Here is a 22,115-nt window from a genome sequence, read left to right on the forward strand (position 1 = left end):
ACCAGTTCTGGATCCACACATCCTTCCACAGAGGGGACATAGGTTTCCAGGTAGGAGTTGATGACGGTGAGGGTTTGCCAAGCGTGCCTTCCTCTCAGAACGTTTCTCCCTTTCCTCCTGAGTTTGAGTGTCTTCAAAGCCCATGACACCTTCGGTAAAAGCTGTTCTCCAATTGGAGCACTCTCAGACCAGTGTTTCCCAGTGTTGGTATTTATACTACATCTTTTTCTGTGGCATCATACACTCTGTGGCAGTTTGTTCAGCTGGTAGAACAGTCTTAACCAAGGCTCCTTTGAGCTGCAACTCTGCCTTCTCTTATAATAGCAATGGCTGCCATTGCCATTAGAAGAGAACAGGAGAGACAAGACATCCATGGTGAGTTCCGGCAACTCTTTTTCTACAAAAATAGCACTGGTTTTAACAGTTAGAGCAAAAGGCATGTTGTGTTGTGCTGCTGTCTGCCTCAGAGTATCAGTTAGTCTTTAAATGTTAGTCAGTCTTAGATATATATGTAAGTTCCCAATATTCAAGAGTAGCTGGGGAAACCCAGCCAGATGGGTGGGGTGCAAATAAATTATTGTTATTGTTATAGCATCTTAAACATCCGCCTGCATTGTAGATTTTAATCTGCAAGTGCAAGCACACTAAGTAAAAGTTATATGTTATTTAAACGTTAAAAGAGAGTGTTTTGTGTTGTTTTTAAAGAAGGTGCCATTTTGTGGCAAGGGATCTTCAGAAAATTGTAGGTGGATGCAGCAGGAGATGTTGTGGTAGGCCTCTGAGTGAGCATCTCCACTTAAGTCATCTGCAAGGTGCTACTAGAGACATTCCAAGGCTATCTGCTATCACATGCCAGTTCCCAGAAAACTTGCCACCAAAGGTAGAGTGTCTCATCCCAAGTCCCTTTAATGTTCTCAGTGTCACACAGTTCATCTTGTCCTACCCCAGAAGGTGTACAGATTACCCCAGAAGGAGTACAATTTGCCCCCCCACCAGAGGTACTACCCCTCTTCTAACACCCTAAATGGAAGGTATATAGTTCTGGTTTTGTGTTGATTTGGGTTTACTGGTTTCAAACTTTGAATGGTTTTTAAAATGTTATTGCTGCCTTGGAAACTCAGGGATAAATAATATTTGTATTGGAGTAAAAAAGACAAATGTCATTTTTAATCCACTGAAATGCACACACATACGAATGCTTCTAATCTAACATGAAAAAATAATTGAGCTGTTAGAACTCTTTCTCCATATTAATACTGTGTTTTCATTTATACTTTTATGTTCTATATGTCGTTCTCCTTGCATCTTCCTGCTGTTGCTTTTATCCAAGCTGGGCTGAATACTGTTCCTTCCAAGGGACCATTTCATTCCCTGCAAAAGTGGGGGTATATGTAACTTCTGATGAGCAAAATTAATGAAGTTTCCGTGGGTGGGCTTGCCTTTAAAGATGAGTTAGCCAACTTGTTTCATTTTTGAAAAAAGCAAAAAAAGAAAGAAACTTTGCCACTACTTTGTTTGAATGCCTTTAGCAAACAGATAGTGTTCACTTTCTAACTTTAAATATAATGTGCCTACTTTTCTCCTTGCAAAAAATAATATATCAGTAATAAACCTTGTTGTTGTTGTTTAGTCGTTTAGTCGTGTCTGACTCTTCGTGACCCCAAGGACCAGAGCACGCCAGGCACTTCTGTCTTCCACTGCCTCCCGCAATTTAGTCAAACACATGCTGGTAGCTTCCACAACACTATCCAACCATCTCGTCCTCTGTCTTCCCCTACTCCTTGTGCCCTCAATCTTTCCCAACATCAGGGTCCTTTCCAGGGAGTCTTCTCTTCTCATGAGGTGGCCAAAGTACTGGAGGCTCAGCTTCAGGATCTGTAATAAACCTAGTCCAGTATATATATTTTACTTCGTTTAATGGCTGGCAAACTGGTACAGAAAGTGGGAAGAGGGGAGAGCAACACAGTTTCAGAGAAGAGCAACAAATAGATTTCAAAGGCATGTGTTGGACTGTTCGGGTTAAAATACATGCAGCTGATTGCTTGAGCAGATCCTGTGCAACTTTCAATGCATTTCTGAGGGACTCCAGATTGACTTGAACTTTAACTTGCAACTTCAAGGCCATCCAGAAAAGTAGAAAATAAAATCAAAATGGTGTTTCAGAGGGATCCACTGCCCTCTATAAACCACTCCTATTGGAATTTATTCTTTAAAAAAATGTTTTGTATTTACATTTGGGGTGGGGCCATATGAATGATTGTGATTGACTGTGCTATCTGGAAAAAAGATGGTCCAGATAAATGATTGTAATATATGTTATAATATAATAGAAAATAAAGAGCAGTTGTGGCAGCAGATCAAGGAATGCAACGGAAATATCACAGACGTAAGGATGGGAAGTCAAAATTAATTAAATAAATAAATAAATAAATAAATAAATAAATAAATAAAGTGAATTGAATATTGTGTGTCAAAACCCCAAGCCACCCCCATGAGAATAAAGGCACAAGGACACAGAATTTTAGGTTAATGTTAATGGGCAAAATTTGGGCCACAACTTTATTGTAAGGTTACCAGATTTTTTTCAATGAATCCGGGGACACTTTTCAACTTCAATGGATTTTGTATGGGGACTGATTTGTAAATCCGAGGACTGTCCCCCAGAAATGGGGACGTCTGGTAACCTTACTTTATTAGTTACAGAATGTGAGCGGTATTGGGTTAGACATTGGCATCAACAGACTGTATCTGACTTCTGCCCACTTTGCAGGGAGTCTGGTAAGGGTAAACCACCAGTAGGGGGAGCCCTGCCAATGTGGATCGCCTTGAGCACCCCCTGGGTTCCCGCTGGGGTCGTGGCCTGGCCCTAGCCCTTCTGGATTCCTTTAACGGAATACCTCTGAGCACGGAGGGGCAGGTGATGGCTGCACCTTGCCTCCCCCCCAATGCTATTTCAATGCCTAACCCCACCACAAAGGAGCTGGCACCATGTGGAAGGTGTTGGAATCTCTGCTGCGACCGAGCTGATAAAGCTCATCTTCCGGAATTGTCCTCCGACATGATTAACGACCTGAGCCTTTGATGAGGCTCCAGGCACATTCCCATTCAGCAGAGAATCAAAGTAGCACGCGGAAGTGATGAGATTTTTGGCTACATTGCTATGCTTTATTTTCTAGCTACGCAAACAGAAAATAAATCATTCTCTCTCTGTGAAAGGCAGAGAGCAACTGAAAAACAAAGGAACAAGAAACCAGTAACGTCACATCCATCTCCCGTGAGACTTCCAACAGCCTGGAATGTCTCTGGAATGTAAACAGAGTCTTGTGACTCCAAAACACTGCACAGTGGCAAACAGAAACTAACAGAAGGATGTAAAGAGGAAGGGGCTGAAGCTGCAGATCCATGGTGCGAGACTGTAAAGGGGTGATTCAGCATTGTGCCATGGTTTAAACTGACCCCGGCCATGCCCCCAAGCTGCCTGATTGGCTGCTTGGCAGATTGGCATGGCCAGGCTTCCTCAACGTAAGGTGGGACACAGTCCCACCCCCCACACTGAGGGGGAAGGCTCGGCAGCTCACCCCCAACGCGTCCCCACAAAGAGGTGGAGCCAATATGTCAAATTTTATGGGGGGGGGGGACGACAAACCTAGTAAAAATTATACATATGAAACAGAAAAGATTGTCCAGTACCAGAGATTGACAGAAGCAAGTCCAAAAAATTCATTTCCTCCTTTTGCTGATGGATAATTGTCCACCCTGCCCGCTGTTTAACAGTATGGTTTTGGTGGGCTCCATGCAGTAGATACAACATTAAAATCAGCCCATAGTCAGATTTGCTTTTGTATCACATATTCCATCACCTTTTATTTCAGTTCTAATAGCGTATTCTCAGATTTAGTGCCGGCTGCTCTAACTTGTATGTGTCTTAATATATATACTGATATAAAACACTTCTGAATGGCACAGTGCTGGCTAGAACCTTTTAAAAAAAATATTTATGCCCCCTTCAGATTTTTTTTTTTAAAAAGCTTTTAAGTTTGTTATATAGCTTTGCCATTTCTGCCACAGTGTTATACCGTTTCTAGAAATCATTGCAGTAAAACTTCATGTTAACGTCACTGAGATATTAAAAGTGAGATATAAAATGTCTCGTGATATTTGATATGTGTGTGTATACCAAAATAATTCTATGAAATGTTTGCAACACTTTTTGTCCCTGCTGAATGGAACTTTTAAAGTTAGGTTTTTGGAGAAAAGTACTTTTAAGTGAAAATATGAATTGTGTGCATTGTGTTACTAATTAATTTGTGCTTAAGTCCCCAAGAAAAATTAATTGCTTCTAGGCGAAACTACACGTTACGTGCATATAAGTAACCAAATTAGGGACACCCCTTTTGTTTTCGGGAAAGTTCCTTCACGATGGGGTGAGTTAGAAGAAAAAAGTGACCGGGGAAGGGAGTATCAAACCCCACCCCAACCCCCATCATCCTCTACTTCAAATAGCCCTCTCAGAAAAACCCTTTTTTTAAAAACCAAAAGCACTGCCAGAACTTCATTATATGCATTTCTGTGTAGGTTATAGTTAGCTCCTTAGACATCTTATAAACTGAAGTATGAACTGTGTCTTTGCCATGCTGTGGGTTCTTTTTAAGTAAACAATTTGCCAACTGAGATTTGTTGACCAGGTTGGTTTATTGGTGGAGAAGTAAATTTGGGGAATGATTGGATGAATGCAGGAATGTAGAATTTTAAGAGTTCTTATGAACGAAGTAGATACCCTCCTCTCATTTGAGTAGCTGAGAACTATGTGGAAACCCACAGAGGGGAAAACACACTGGTGTTTTTTGCAGTTTCACCATAATTGAAAAGTTGAGGCAAGATGCATATGCAATATCTGAGGTATCACAGAAACAGGGCTGTCTTAAGCATATGCGGTGCTAGAGTGCAAAGATCACCCCCACCCCGGTTGCCCAGTCCCAGGAGTGCGGGAGGGCGGAGCTGGCCAGCTGGCCACCTCAGTGTCTCACTAGATCAGTCGCCCCTGAACTTGCGGCACAGAGCCACCTACAGCAGAAGAGCTTGCTGCAGCGCTCCGACCGACGGGCGGGCTCTTCCCCAGACTCAACTCTCGGGCCCCAGACTCTCGGTCTGGCGCCCCAGAGAGCCCGGCGTCTGGGTGCCCTGCACCCCTAGCACCTATGGGTATGATGACCCTGCACAGAAATTAAGTTGTATATCCTGCTATACTCACTTACCTAGGCACAAATCCTATTGAATCCATTGAGGCTTAGTTCTGAGTAGACTTACAGTATATTTTGGTTGTTTAGTCAGTTAGTCATGTCCGACTCTTCATGACCCCATGGACCAGAGCACACCAGGCACTCCTGTCTTCCACTGCCTCCCGCAGCTTGATCAAACTCATGTTTGTAGCTTCGAGAACACTGTCCAACCATCTTGTCCTCTGTCGTCCCCTTCTCCTTATGCCCTCAATCTTTCCCAACATCAGGGTCTTTTCCAGGGAGTCTTCTCTTCTCATGAGGAGGCCAAGGTATTGGAGCCTCAGCTTCAGGGTCTGTCCTTCCAGTGAGCACTCAGGGCTGATTTCCTTCAGAATGGATAGGTTTGATCTTTTTGCATTCCATGGGACTCCCAAGAGTCTCCCGCAGCGCCACAATTCAAAAGAATCAATTCTCCGGTGATCAGCCTTCTTTGTGGTCCAGCTTTCACTTCCATACATCACTACTGGGAAAACCATATAAGGTAAAGGTAAAGGTACCCCTGCCCGTATGGGCCAGTCGTGTCCGACTCTGGGGTTGCGCGCCCATCTCGCTTAAGAGGCCGGGGGCCAGCACTGTCCGGAGACACTTCCGGGTCACGTGGCCAGCGTGACGAAGCTGCTCTGGCGAGCCTGCACCAGCGCAGCACACGGAAACGCCGTTTACCTTCCCGCTATAAAGCGGTACCTATTTATCTACTTGCCCTTAGGAGTGCTTTCGAACTGCTAGGTGGGCAGGAGCTGGGACCGAATGACGGGAGCTCACCCCGCTGCGGGGATTCAAACCGCCGACCTTATGATCAGCAAGTCCTAGGCGCTGAGGTTTTACCCACAGGGCCACCCGCGTCCCGGGAAAACCATATAGGATCACATAATTAAAGTCATATGGTTAATCAATCAAATTTTCATTAATCAGGTTGCAGCCTTGGGTAAAACAATGCTCTTTTTAACTGTAAATGGAGAGTTAAGAAAGTATTATACTAAAGTGGCTGAAATAGAAGGTTCCTTCTAAATTCATAGTTAAATGCTACATTTGAGAATCCCAGTGGAATTTTTCACATGTGGGAAAATGGCCCTTTCAAACCAGAAAAAAAGGCTTTCTTATCTAGAATGCTTTTCTTTGGTATGTAAGTGCATCTCTCCCAAGGGCATTTTCTTATTATTATGTGAATTATTTAGGCTACTGCCCTATATCCATTTACCTGGGAGTAAGCCAAGAGGACTTTACTTCTGAGTAGACTTGTGTAGGATTGTGCTGTTAGTTTGTACACCATCAGAAAATGTCGGGAAGTTGTAGTGAAAGTAGAAAGCTTCACACTGGCTAACAGTTAATAGAAACATAAGGTTATACTATTTAGCTTCATATATCGCCTTACTTCATGACACTCATGCTCCTTCAAGCCAATCACCACTTTTTGACAACCAAGTTCATATTATAGCAACAAGAAAAATAAACACAGTTTTATTCTGCAATCCTATTCATATTTACTTAGATGTAAGTCACATCACACTCGGGGGTGGGGGGAGATGACTCCTTGGGTTGTATCCAGCACTGTTGCTCAGCCAACAATAAGGTAGGTGTTTTATCCCATGTTGATGGCCTTTCAGCTGATTCCCTGGTGGCCTGCTGGAATGTGGAGTTAACCAGGGCTATTGACTGTTTTGCTCCGAAGTGCCCTCTCCGATCGCATGGAGCCCGGACAGCCCCATGGTTTTCCACAGATCTGAGGGCAATGAAACAATCGTTGAGACGGCTAGAGAGGCGGTGGTGGATAACCCACTCTGAATCTGACCAGGCATGGGTTAGAGCTCAATGTCGAGCCTACCAAGTGGCGATAGTGATGGCGAAGAAGACTTTCTTCACCGCCTCTATTGCATCTGCAGAAAACAGCAGCAGGAGACTCTTTCAGGTGGTTTGCAATTTAGCGGAACCACCTGCTCCATCAGGGCCCAGTACGGGCCACATGATCTCCTGCAATGATTTTGCAAAGTTTTTTTGCAGATAAAGTCGCTCAGATTCGAGAAGAGGTAGAATCCACCGTGGGAGCAGGGCCGGGGCGGGAGAGTGCTAAAGTCCTGTCTAGTCAAGTTGCATGGGATCAATTCCAATCTGTTACCCCAGAGGATGTGGACAGGCTGCTTGGACAAGTGAAACCAACCACTTGTCTCCTTGATCCTTGCCCATCCTGGCTTATAAAAGCTAGCTGGGAAGGACTGGGTGATGGGCTTCGTGGGGTGGTGAATGCTTCCCTCCATGAGGGAGCCTTCCCAGACCCACTGAAAGAGGCGGTTATTAAACCGCTTCTTAAAAAACTATATTTAGATGTGGCCATGATGGCCAACTATCACCCAGTCTCAAATCTTCCATTCTTGGGCAAGGTGATTGAGCAAGTGGTTGCTGAACAACTCCAGGCACGCCTGGAAGAAGCGAACCATTTGGATCCCTTCCAGTCGGGATTCAGGCTTCATCATGGGACTGAAACTGCCTTGGTCGCACTGGTTGATGATCTCCGGTGGGCTAGGGACAAAGGTGAGAGCTGTTTCCTAGTTCTGCTGGATCTCTCAGCGGCATTTGATACCATCAACCATAACATCCTTCTGGACCGTCTTGAGGGGCTGGGAGCTGGGGATACTGTCATACAGTGGCTCCGCTCCTTTCTCCTGGGCCGTGTTCAGAAAGTGGTGGTGGTGGGGGATGAGTATTCAGACCCCTGGGCTCTCACTTGTGGGGTGCTTCAGGCTTCTGTCCTCTCTCCCATGCTTTTCAACATCTATATGCAGCCGCTGGGAGAGATCATCAGGAGGTTTGGGCTGGGTGTTCATCAATATGCGGATGATACCCAGCTCTACCTCTCTTTCAAATCAGAACCAGTGAAGGCGGTGAAGGTCCTGTGTGAGTGCCTGGAGGCGGTTGGAGAATGGATGGTGGTGAATGGATTGAGGTTGAATCCTGACAAGACAGAAGTACTGTTCTTGGGGGACAGGAGGCGGGCAGGTGTGGAGGATACCCTGATCCTGAATCGGGTAACTGTGCCCCTGAAGGACCAGGTGTGCAGCCTGGGAGTCATTTTGGACTTGCAGCTGTCCATGGAGGCACAGGTCAAATCTGTGTCCAGGGCAGCTGTTTACGAGCTCCATCTGGTACGCAGGCTGAGACCCTATCTGCCTGCGGACTGCCTTGCCAGAGTGGTGCATGCTCTGGTTATCTCCCGCTTGGACTACTGCAATGTGCTCTACGTGGGGCTACCTTTGAAGGTGACCTGGAAACTACAACTAATCCAGAATGTGGCTAGACTGGTGACTGGGAGCGGCCACCAAGACCACATAACACTGCTCTTAAAAGACCTACATTGGCTCCCAGTACGTTTCCGAGCACAATTCAAAGTATTGGTGCTTTCCTTTAAAGCCCTAAATGGCCTCGGTCCTGTATACCTGAAGGAGTGTCTCCACCCCCATCGTTCTACCCGGACACTGAGGTCCAGCTCCGAGGGCCGTCTGGCAGTTCCCTCACTGCGAGAAGCCAAATACAGGGAACCAGGCAGAGGGCCTTCTCGGTAGTGGCACCCTCCCTGTGGAACACCCTCCCACCAGATGTCAAAGAGAACAACAACTACCAGACTTTTAGAAGACATCTGAAGGCAGCCCTGTTTAGGGAAGCTTTTAATGTTTGATGTATTAAAGTATTTTTTAATATATTTTTTGGGAAGCCGCCCAGAGTGGCTGGGGAAGCCCAGCCAGATGGGTGGGGTACAAATAATAAATTATTATTATTATTATTATTATTATTATTATTATTATCTCAGCAAAACAGGAAGGGAAGCATCAACTGACCCATCAGAACAGAGTTAGCAGGGGTTAAAAATTGCAGGTTGAAGGGAGTTGCTGAACCCCCCCCCCTCCACTGATACAAGCTTTACTGTCAGTTGAGCAACTCTGTTGGACAGTGGCATATTTATGCGCAAGGCTTTTTATCAGCTGTAACTTGCAGGAACTCAGTTGTGGCACCTCTCAGGTGGGTGCATTCATTTTGAGTTCCAGCACCTCTTTTTCTAGAAAAATAGCACCGTTAAGAGGTATGTGAAATTGTCAGTTTGCATTTCTTAGTACAGAAAGTATTGCTATTCAACTTAATTCAAGAGGGTTCTAGAAGGTTTCTTTCTTTGTGAAAGAAGCAGGCAGAAGGTTTCTGATGTTTGGGTTATTTCTTCTGGGAAGCTGAGTACAGCTGATTTAAACTGGTTCTGTTGTCTTTTCTGTCAAGGTCATGCTAACTATAATAGTCAGCCCAAGAGGATCCTGGGTTTCTCTCACTTTCTCTTTCTATCTCTCTTGTTCTGCTGTGGTGTTCTGTATGATACAGTGCTAAGGTTTCATCTTATTATAAGTTATTGTTAAGTCTGCTGTAACTGGATTTCTTATGGACAGTGCCAATCCTGAATTTATTGGATTTGTGACCATTATGCTTATTTGCCTTCAGTAGCAGTAAAGCTCTGCTGGATGAAGTACAATTACAGTGGCACCTCGGGTTAAGAACTTAATTCGTTCTGGAGGTCCATTCTTAACCTGAAACTGTTCTTAAGCTGAGGTACCACTTTAGCTAATGGGGCCTCCCACTGCCACTGCACCACTGCTGCACAATTTCTGTTCTCATCCTGAAGCAAAGTTCTTAATCCGAGATACTATTTCTGGATTAGCAGAGTCTGTAACCTGAAACGTCTGTAACCTGAGGTACTACTGGTCTATTTTTGGGGAACTTTGCAACGTGTACGTTTTTGGCTCCTCTGAAGAGGCTGGGGTGACAGAAATATGCACAGCAATATGGCTCCATGTGGTTGAGGCCCCCCCAGTTTATTAGTATACATGGTTAACCTTCTCAGTTATTAGTTTATTAGTAGACATGGTTAACTTTCTCTGCCTTCTTGGTAGTGGCGCCTGTTCTGTGGAACGCCCTCGCATTAGATGTCAAGGAAATAAGCAACTATCCTACTTTTAAAAGACATCTGAAGGCAGCCCTGTTTAAGGAAGTTTTTAATGTTTAATGCTGTATTGTGTTTTTAATACAAAATAAAAAAATTCCTTCCAGTAGCACCTTAAAGACCAACTAGGTTAGTACTTGGTATGAGCTTTCGTGTGCATGCACACTTCTTCAGATACACACAGTTGGTCTTTAAGGTGCTACTGGAAGGAATTTTTTTATTTTGTTTTGACTATGTTAGACCAACACGGCTACCTATCTGTAACTGTGTTTTTAATATTCGATAGGGAGCCGCCCAGAGTGGCTGGGGAAACCCAGCCAGATGGGTTGGGTATAAATAATAAATTATTATTATTTATTATTATTATTATTAACCAAGAATATACATTTGACTACAAGCAACATATTGGCATTCCATTACAGTGGTACCTTAGTTTAAGAACTTAATTCGTTCTGGAGGTCTGCTCTTAACCTGAAACTGTTCTTAACCTGAAGCACCACTTCAGGTAATGGGGCCTCCTGCTGCCACTGTGCCGCAGCTGCACAATTTCTGTTCTCATCCTGAAGCAAAGTTCTTAAGCCGAGGTACTATTTCTGGGTTAGTGGAGTCTGTAAGCTGAAGCTTCTGTAAGCTGAAGCGTATGTAACCCAAGGTACCACTGCATTTAGTTAATTGCCTTGTTTCCACTCTTCATTTCTCCTCCTCCTGCATTAAAGTCAGGAAAGGGTAGTCTGTAAGGGCAACCAGGGCTTAGCCGACCAACTGAAATATCAAGTAATTTTTTTTAAAAAAAAGTTTTCACAGAATCTCAAAGCCGCATTATTTCCTGTCCCACACATCTTTCCCTAATCCATTTGAATTCAGTGAGGCTTGGGGAAATATTTCTGCCAGCCTCTCAGGCTGGTGATCAATTCTATGCACCGCTCATCCAATCTCTGTCAAAAAGTAGTACAGTGGCCAGAAGTTTCCAGACCTACCCTCCACCCCTGTTTCCGAAAAACAGTAATGTAAGTTTTATATTGCTGGAGCTACCAGCTCTCAACTCAGCTCATGCAGTTTTTCTCTCCCTCTTGTTATGATGATTATCCAGCTACATTAGCAGGTCTACTTTTCTTTCTTTTCTTTTATTTAATTTTTATTAGATGTTACAAAAAAAGAAAAAAAAAAACATTTATCTACACAGTTTTCCAGAATGCAGACTAGAAAAGAAGAAAGACGAAAGAAATAAGAAAAAGAATGAAGAGAAAAAATACTTTTCATAATCAATAATACCAAATTCATACTTCAGACATTACAATATATAAATCCTAGTTAAAATATTATAAAAGACTTCCACTGCATTCACCACACATCTCTTGGTTATCTAATTCACCTTTACATCTGTTCTTCGGTCACTTCCTTTCCTTAAATTTTTAAATAGTCCACCTATTCTTTGTATTCCCTGTATTCTTCACAAGGTTCGTCTAAGCACAACCAAATTTTCGTGTTTGATCCCTGTTTGTGTAAATATTCATTTAAGCATTCCCGTTGTTTGCAGGTCTACTGTCAGAGCTGCCTCTAGGTCCCAGCTCACAGAGGACCAACGCTAGGCTGTAGTTATGTACAAAAGTCTTTATTGAGGTTCAGTTTCCATTTTAAAGCCGCAGCGCGCAGCTCTACGTCTTAACCCTAGACCGGCGAAGTCCCGTCTGAGTCTCCGCCCCTTCCACACCAGTTTAAGACTCTCGCTTTGCTCCACCTCTTCCTAAGTTCCTTTCTCCTCTGGGCCCTCCTGCCCGCTAGGGTCTCATCCTTTCTGGACTCCTCTGACGCTGACCCTGATGATTCTTCCCCCTCCTTCCGGCGGGCTTTAGGACCTGGTTCCCTATCCAGGCTACCCTCTGTGCCGCTTGCCTGTACCGGCAACTTTCCTCTTGACCGTTCCCTCGCTCTCCGATGGAGGCGTGGCCAACCCTGACTCATCTTCTCTCGCTGGTGGTGAATATGTGGGCTCTGATACCTGGGACTCCTCCCCCCCACTACGCTCTGGTGGGGAAGCTGGTCCTGATTTCCAACTGCTGCTCTGGGAGTCCCCGCTGGTCCCTTGTTTCTGGGGTGTCCCCCTTGGGTCCCCCCTTGCCCTGCCCATCGGCGCCCCCTTCTATGAATCTTCCGATTCGCTGGAGAGGCTCACAGAATCTCTCGGGCTGCTGTCATCTTCTCCTACGCTGCCCTCGGATTGCTCCCCCTCACTCTCCATCTCCTCTCCTCCCTGCGCTCCCGCTGAGTCCCTGACATCTACGTTTCTGGTACACCCAGGTGCCAATACAATGGGTTTAAGCATTCTCAGATCTGTTTCCTTGAAGTCACACTTATACACTAGCAAAGCTCAGAGCCCAGCTTACTTATACATACACGTGTGTGTGTGTGTGTGTGTGTGTGGTGTGTGTAATTACATTTTCTGTTTTGCAATTTTAAAATACTCATTCTTTCATCCTTAAGATATCAATGACTTACCTTCTCTTTCCATGGTTCATTTTACATATCATAAATCCCTGCATATTTTACAGAAACTATACCATTCAGTATTCCATCGTTACATGCATCAAAAGTTATTTACACTGTTGAATTTATCTTATTGCTGCCAGCGTTTTCAGCTGTACACAGTTATTTCCTATATATTCAATAAATGTTTTCCAATCTTCTTTAAACGTATGTTCTTTTTGTTCTCTTATTCTATATGTTAAGTCTGCAAGCTGTGCATATTCTGTCAACTTAAGTTGTCATTCCTCTTTGGTTGGGACCTTGCTCGTTTTCCATTTTTGGGCTAACAACAGTAATGGCATACATAAATAACCTTTTTGGGGAATTTCAGTCTGAATTATCCCCAACAGAAAGGACTCTTTTTTTTGGGGGGGGGGGAGTACTTTTAAACATTTTAGCCTTATTAATCCTTTCACTATGGGACGCGGGTGGTGCTGTGGGTAAAACCTCAGTGCCTAGGACTTGCCGATCGCATGGTCGATGGTTCGAATCCCCGCGGCGGGGTGAGCTCCCGTCATTTGGTCCCAGCTCCTGCCCACCTAGCAGTTCGAAAGCACCCTTAAGTGCAAGTAGATAAATAGGTACCGCTTTATAGCGGGAAGGTAAACGGCGTTTCCGTGTGCTGCTCTGGTGCCGGTTCGCCGGAGCAGCTTCGTCACGCTGGCCACGTGACCCGGAAGTGTCTGCGGACAGTACTGGCTCCCGGCCTCTAGAGTGAGATGAGCGCACAACCCTAGAGTCTATCAAGACTGGCCTGTACGGGCAGGGGTACCTTTACCTTTACTTTAATCCTTTTACTATTTATGTGAGTTCCACTGATCACGCTTTGACTCTCTATTTTGTAAATAACTGGCTTATTATGTTTCACTTATAGCATTTTTTGAAATGGATGGAGATGACAAAATATTGTTTAAAAAGGTTGTGGGGTTTTTTTTTGCCACACTTCCTGTAGTAAATGTCTGCAGAAAACCCATAAGCAGAACCCATAAGCACTCTTCCTTCCTGTAGTTTCTAGCAACTGATATTCAGAAGCACAACTGCCTCTGACAATGGAGAAAACCCAGCAGAAACTGCTTTGCATGTTGCTAGGGTCGATTAAGGTTCCCAAAATCTTAAATCTTCCTGTAGAATATGTAGCCTCTCCAAACCATTTGATCCTACTTTCCGTGAATTGACTTATCAGCCAAATTCAAATGAGCTTCCATGTGAAAGGAGGTTGTGTTTGAAGCATTGCAGATTGGATCGATATCTAGGCGAAAAATTCGCCTTTGTTTACTATGAGTCCAAAAGCTATTTAATTCAAATCTCTCCAGCAGGACATTAATCTCTGGGACATTAATTGCCTATTTAATAACTCTACATTGCTAATTAGGCTACTAGAGTGATAGCTGGTATTTCTGCAGTTCGGTTTCTAGTGAAGTGTGTTCATCAAGGGAAATTTGGAAATTTTCATTCCACTCCTTGCTTGAAAGAATATGGACCTACTACTTAGTATAGTTTTGTATAACTCAGCCCTCTTTAGATATTACAGCTGCAAAGGGGCAACAAGAGTAGAAAAGAGCTACAGAACTGCACTTTTCATCCTCCCTTCTCCTCCCATGTTCAGCCTCCCCGTACCTATCTGTAACTCCTACAGTGGAGACCCTTTTCTACTTTTGGGGGCTCCATGTGTTCTTGATGAAGGACCTTGATCTCTCAGGCTTCAAAAAACAAATGGAGAACCTCCCTGCTGCAGAAATTGCACCAAGCACGGAGAAGCTAGAAGGAGCCGTGCAACAATGAGACAGGACTTGATGTGGGAACCCATGACCATTTTCTACTTCTGTTGCCCTTAACATCTATGAGGGCTAAAGCAGCTGAAAAAGAGACGTGGTTTTGAATGCAGAGCTGCAGGGGGTGTTCCGGGCACTGGGAACACCATGGTGGGAGTCCTCATCCTACTTAAACTCTGAGGCAGTAAATGCCGTATTTTACCACCTCACATTTGAGATGAATAGCTAAACCCACTAAACCCCCGCAGCTAGTGAGCAAGAGTAAGTAAATCCATAAATAAAACATCTTGAATGGAAAGGTTTTGGTTTGTCCTTTAATTTGTGTTTCTAGGATTTATAAACAAAGTGGAATTTCCAAATTCAGGACTGTGAATGCAAAATCCTTTGAAGTTGTCTGCTTATGTTAATTGTAATCTAAACTTGATTAAACAAAATCTACTAAGCAGAACTTTCTCTCCATCTACCTACTAGATGCACCCCAAAGGAAGCCTAAAGTTAAATTCTCTACAACATGGGGTAAGGGGATAGCTTTTATGTGTCTGCTTAATCCAAATATTCATGGGTAAGATCAATTTGTGGCATTCACTTCTTCTTTTTTAAAAAAGAAATGTTAGGTAACAATCAGATTCAATACACATGCTTAAAATACATTTGGAAGTGAAGTCTGTTTTCATTGATGTAGCAGATGGGTTTCTGGAAAAGATAAGAGGAACTCGGTTGGAGGTAGACCAGAGGCTATTTTTGACATCTTGTTAGAGGGACAGATGATGCAACAGTAACTTAAATAAAAATTTTGTAGCCTTGAGTCATGTTTAGCAGAAATCAATTCAGAGTTCAAATGAGTTGAAAATGCTTCATGTGTGTTTTCAAGGTTGAAATTGTCTTTTACATTGTGAAAATTCCTTGAAGTTTCCTGCCGTACAGTGGGATTTAGCATTCTTGTTTACCCTTCACTCATCCAAATTAAAAGCACAAATGCAATGTTATGTTTTCAGAAGAGCTATTTGGTAACCAAACTTATATTTATGTTTTCTTCTCTGAAGTATTGTCCAAGGTCTGCAGACATGTGAATAATAAAGGTGTTTGTTTTGTTTTTTTTTAAAAAAAGGTGAAGACATTCTTGCTCCTGGCTGCCTGTGGGATATGTGGATAATTGGGCTGGTTTAAAATTAGAACTCTTAACAGGGGTTGACATGTACACAGACTGGGCAAGTCTATCTATATGATTGAAAGAAACCTCTTGTTTTCTAGAGTTCATTATCACATGGCAAGAGCCCTGCATTATGCACACACTTGTAGTATATAAAGTGGTACCTTGGGTTACAGACGCTTCAGGTTACATACGCTTCAGGTTACAGACTCCACTAACCCAGAAATAGTACCTCGGGTTAAGAACTTTGCTTCAGGATGAGAACAGAAATGGTGTGGCGGCAGCGGGAGGCTCCATTAGCTAAAGTGGTCCCTCGGGTTAAGAACAGTTTCAGGTTAAGAACAGACCTCCAGAACGAATTAAGTTCTTAACCCGAGATACCACTGTATACACATGTTCTGTGAAATCAGGGTGTAGATCAGGGGTGTAGATGATGTACACATATCCTCTCACCTGCCTGCCATGTGTTAAGTGATACTTTGAACTATCCATTGCACATTGATACGAATGTTGCATCTTGTGGTTTATTTACCTGTGGTTTCATCTACACAGATTTTCCTGTGACTCTTTTGTCATCAGGTGATGGACTTGCATGTGTGAACATGCATACTTTCCTTACAGATACCATTCTTGTTTCTTGTATGGGATTGGAGGAAGGCTACCCAGTTCTTTATTTCTTTCATAATTTTCTGTCCTTCCCTTCCTCCCACAGGAGCCCTGAGTGGAAGATAAGCTATTGAAAAGGCAAATAAAATGAAATAAAGACACTGAAAAACAATAGGGAGTCCTAAAAGCAGTCACATACCCTTATTAATAATAATACCAAGGTTGCCAGCAACAGTTTCTTTAAACCATCAAATACCTGCTAACCAGGGTGAACATTTTTCCTGAATGAAGGAGACACAGGCACAAGATGGTTTCTATTGGAGGGGGTAGTACTCTTTTGGATACTTGGACCCCAGATATTTTAGGACTTTATGTCCTAGCCCTGACACCTTGAATCAAATCTGGTAGCTACCTTGCTGACAGCCAATGTGCTGCTTTCAGGTTTAGTGACACATGGTCCCATCAGGTTGCTCCTATCACCAACCTAGAGATGATATTGTGCACTAGCTGCAGCCTTCAGACTATTTTCAAGGGTAGCCCCATATACAGCATGTTGTATTAGTCCAAAAAGGAGGTCACTAGAGTATGCACAGCTGAAGCCAGGCTGTTGTGGTCCAGGAATGGACATAGGTGGCAAACTAGCCAAAGCTGGGCTTAGGCACTCCAGTGGGACTCCAAACACAGATTGGATCCTCCAGTACTCCCATACTATAAACCAGTTCCTGCAGAACGAGTGCAACTCCTTCCAGAACAGATTGCACTGGTCCTGATACCAAAATTAGAAGTGTGGCCACAAATGTCTAGACCAGCTTTTCTCCATCCTGGTGCTGTGCAATTTACACATCCCATCATGTTACTGGAGTTGTAGTCCAAAGCCTCTGGAAGATATCAGGTTGAGAATACAGGTCTTCACTGCTCTGAACCAGTTAATGACAAAAATGGGGAACTATGCCATGAATTGGGGCCAAAGGAATTTTCCCCCTTCCACTCACATTTACTAGTGAATGTGACACATGTGAAACCCAGCTGTGGTCACCTGATCATGTGAAACAATATGTTTTGAAACCAATTGGATCTGCTTAAGTTGTTGGAGTTTTCTCTTCAGGATTTATGACAACTCCTCAATCAATCAACCACCAGTGTTGAAATCAATGCCACCTTCTACTGTGATGTTTGGACAATGGATTTATGAAGTGGAGTGGACTTCAAAATAGCCACTTGCTAAATCATCTGTGATGAGTGAAACAGTGCTTTTGGTGAACAGGCATAAAAGGAAAACATATAAGATTGTTGTTACCTCAGCTCCCACCAGCTTGAAATGACTAACATATGCAGGTATGGCCCAAACCCATAAATCCTCATACAAACCTCCATACCTACCTAAGTGCAAACAGCAGTGGGGAATGGATTCATTCCCATCCTCTCAGAACAGATGATTAGGGCCAAGTCAATATTCCTAAATGTCTTGCTTAATAAACTCTCAGGTATGCATCCTCAAGCGCAGGTCGACTCTAGTCCTTCTGATGTGTCAGGTTCCAGAAGCTTGATTCTTTGAACACTTGTGCTATCATACAACTGACTTATACTCCTGTCAGCATCCCCTGTGACCATTTGAAGAGCTGGGTAATGTGCAGGTTTTGCCCTGTCTCACATTAATTAGATTGCTCTACAGAGGCTACTTTTTTTTTTCTGGAGGGCTGCCTAATGACATTGTAAAGAGCAGAAGTGGTGGCGCAACCATTTAACTCCTGCATGGTTAATTAATGATACAGAGGCAGCAGAGCTTGAAATAATAATAATAAAAATAGCCCCTTCACTTCACTGCAAAGCCAGAACAAGCTGAGGTGAAATGGGCAGCTGGAAACCCAAACTGTAATTATTTGCTGTGTTTGCAATTGGTGCAGATTTTGTTCACACAGGGCGTGTTTGGGTCTTTTATCTGAGGGCAGGGAGAAGGGAGCCTCTTAAAGCTGCTGTCTTGTTCCCTCACTTTATTCGCACTCTGGTACTCCCCTTAATGAGTGCAAGAGGGGATTCATCGTGTGGAATAATAATCTGAGTATTTGGTAGTTGAGAGCAGCTTCCCATGACAACTGTGTACATGATCATGAAACATAATTGCTGTTGCTTCTCCACTCTGAATCTGTTTGTTTGATTTTCAAGGCATTTTGTACAGCTTTGAAAAGCAATGTTCTCTCTCTCTCTCTCTCCCTCACTCTCTTGCTTTTGCTTCTCCCCGCAACCCCCGTTAATGCCATGTTTTTGACAGCTGATTCTTATATTGCTGATAATGGTTCTTGCTCTTCCATGGATCCATTTCATGCTGCCTCCAGGTGGCATGGAAAGAAACTGCATTGGTGTCATCTCCCAAGCCATCTCAGCCATTCTATAGGTACTGGGGCAAAGTAGGAAATGGGCAGGTGGGGGCTGCCATTTTCAGGCTTCTCAGAAGAGAGGCTCTAAGTCCACTTGCTAGTTGTGGATCATAACAGAGGCCATGGAGCATTCATGGAGAAAGCCGTTTAGGTTCAGTGATGTGTTTTGGTGAATTCAACCATTTAAGGAGGAGCTGGAATCCTCATTGTGCTCATTCAGCTCCCATCAATGCTAGCCAGCATGGCCAACAGTCAGTGAAGAGAGATGTTGTAGTCTAGCAACTTGGGTGGGGATGAGGGGAGTGGCATTCTGGCAATTCAGCCAGAGGCCATACACCTTGTCCAGCATGAAGGAGGGACAACAGCAATATCTTATCAATTTTTGTAGAATTTTTACTTGTTCTCTGTCCTTGTCTTGCTTACATACCCTCTTTCCCTTTCTTTTGAGGAGCATACTCAGAAGATATATACATTTAACTGGACCCTTGTCTGTTGATTAAAAAACCCCACCAAGCTCACATATAAACTTATTGGCAGAAATATCAAGGAGATTTAAGGTTTATGTAGTAACCCAAAAGATTAAAGCATTGAATGATTTATATTAGTAGTATCTTCTTCTTCTTTGGCGAGCACTCATAGCCAAATAAGATTGTCTTCCATGATCACGGTCTTAACAGTGAGTCCGTAAGTGGCTGTGGAGGCCAATTCTGGATCCACATGTCCTTCCACAGTGGGGACAGAGGTTTCCGAGCTGGAGTTGATCATGGTGAGGGTTTGCCAAATGTGCCTTCCTCTTAGAACGTTTCTCCTTTCTTTCTGAGTTTGAGCGTCTTCAAAGTCTATGGCACCTTTGGTAAAGGCTGTTCTCCAGTTGGAGCGCTTGCAGGCTACTGTTTCCCTATTGTCAGTGTTTATACTGCATTTTTTAAATATTTCCCTTGAGGAAGTCTTTTAAACTCTTTTGTTGACCACCAGCATTACACTTTCCATTTTTAAGTTTAGAATAGAATAGTTGCTTTGGAAGATGATAATCAGGTATCCGAACCACATGACCAGTCCAACAAAGTTGATGTTGAAGAATCATTGCTTCGAGACTGATGATCTTTGCTTCTTCCAGTACACTGGCCTTAGTTCACCTGTCTTCCCAAGTGATATGTACAATTTTTGGGAGACACCATTGATGGAATCTTCCGAGGAGTTGGAGATGGCGTTTATAAGTGGTCCATGTTTCACAAGCATACAGTAAGAACAAAATAAAAAAATTCCTTCCAGTAGCACCTTAAAGACCAACTAGGTTAGTACTTGGTATGAGCTTTCGTGTGCATGCACACTTCTTCAGATACACAGACCAACACGGCTACCTATCTGTAAAAGCATACAGTAAGGTTGGTAGTACAATAGCTTTGTAAACAAGCATTTTGGTTTCCCTGCGAATGTCCCAGTCCTCAAACACACTGCACTTCATTGGGGAGAAAGCTGCACTCACAGAACTCAGGTGATGCTGGATTTCAGCATCAGTGTCGGCCCTTGTGGAAAGATAACTGCCCAGGTAGGAGAAGTGACCAACACTTTCCAATGTTGCACCATTGAGTTGGATTTGTGGCGCTGCAGAGGGGTTGTTTTTGTGCTTGTTGGTGCAGCACTTTGGGGTTTTTTTGGATGTTGAGGGATAGACCAAGCTTTTCATAAGCTTCTGCGAAGATATTTAGGATGGCTTGGACGTCATCTTCTGAGTGTGCACACACTACATTGTCATCAGCATATAGAGATATGGCAGTAGTTTAAGTACTAGCCAGTGCTACCCTTGTGGATACATCTAAGTGGGGAATATTTCAGCACCATTGTGAATTTGAATTCCTGGTCATAGATTTTGATGGTGTACTTCAAATGTGGGATTAGATGAATTCATCATTTAAGCAAGTCACTGTCTCTCTCACCCTAACTCTCTCAAGGGAGCCACCTGACTGTCATGCACAATATGACGAAAATTATAATACTGGCCTACTCCACAGGGTTATGGTGAGGATTATAGAGATAATATATATAACTTGAAACCACATGGGAAAATGCCCACATAAATGCTAAAGTTTATTTCCTTGCTGCTTGCTTTTCTGAACTTTGACTATCTATATTATACTGTGCTCTGTTATGCAAGGTGTCTATCCTGGGAGATTTTTTTTTTTTCCTACAGCCTTGCACGGGTCAGGATTTACACCAATGTGAATGAGAGTAAAATTGGGCCTTTAATTATCTTTCTCAAAGATAAAAAGGTCTGTTGACTTGGAAACCGTGGATAAAAGCATAAAGCAATTAGTGGAGACAACATGGAGGTAATTCCTAGCAATGTCTCTAGGGGGAAAAATGTTTGGCTTCAATGCACAAATTGTTTATGTACATTGCCCTGAAGTTTCTACTTCTGTAGCAAGAGAAGACTGATAATAAAAGCTGTAATAAAATTCAACCCCCCTCCAAAAAAGGCCTCAAAAATTGGCAAAGAACAAGCAGACATACATAAAGTATTAGTCTTGTGTATTAACAGACCTCTACATCTCAAGTGTATGGTTGGGTAGACATGATAATCTTACTTTTAAGATCACACAGATTAGCAGGGAAAGTCGTTTGCAGGAATGTGTGAATACTTTCTACAGATATTTCGGCTTTACCAAAAATATTTCATATTCAGGGCATTTATCCACAAAAGTGAATGCATAATTTTCAGAAGGGTGGCATTTTTCAAATGTTTTTCTCAGTTCATATCCTATCGTAAGATCAGCCCCTTTCAAAATATTAATTGGTTTTCTCTGTGTTCCTACCTTTCCTTGTCCAAATGTTGTCTGTCTTGCTGCTGCAGATGACTTAAGACTGTTACTAAAAGAACACTTTTGTGTTCTGTTGACTTACTTTTTTCCCTTCCCCCCACCCCCCATGGATCCACAACAACAGTTTGGAAACATGCAGTTTTATTTGGGATGCTAATCTGTAGTTGTAAATATCTTTATTCCAAAAATTGAACCCTAGAGGTTCTCATGGCATCTGCATCCCTAGACATTTGGGAATTGAAGAAGGAGAAAGTTGGTTTGTTGAAAACCAGATGCTTGTGAAATGTTGTACAAAGTCACTGGTTTTCATTGGCAGAGAGGGAGCCTGGCTTAAGATTGAATCGGGTGTCTTCCCATAACTGGGCAAGTTGTGTAACTGTCACTTCTCTATTCAATGTATAGAATAGGGTTGCCGGACTGTGGCAGCCAACATATGAGTGTCATTTATCAATGGTCATCTGAACAAGCTCTGAAAACTTTGCTATCTATAATGCACTTCACATTATGTTGTGTTCTTGGCTTTGTATAAAAACTGGTTAAATTGAAAGCCTGGAAAATGCAGACATATTTTTCTCACTGGGTGGCATTCTGGATTGAGATACATGCAGGATGAGTTAGA

At 43.2% G+C, this 22,115-nt stretch overlaps 1 long non-coding RNA gene across 1 annotated transcript in view; it reads left to right on the top strand.

Annotated features, from left to right (window-relative positions):
- LOC307220956 overlaps positions 1–22,115 on the top strand; it is a 98,026-nt gene that overhangs the window by 44,278 nt on the left and 31,633 nt on the right. The window lies entirely within an intron of this gene.

This window comes from Podarcis cretensis (assembly GCF_951804945.1).
Source record: "Podarcis cretensis genome assembly, chromosome: 7".
Lineage (NCBI taxonomy): Eukaryota > Metazoa > Chordata > Lepidosauria > Squamata > Lacertidae > Podarcis > Podarcis cretensis.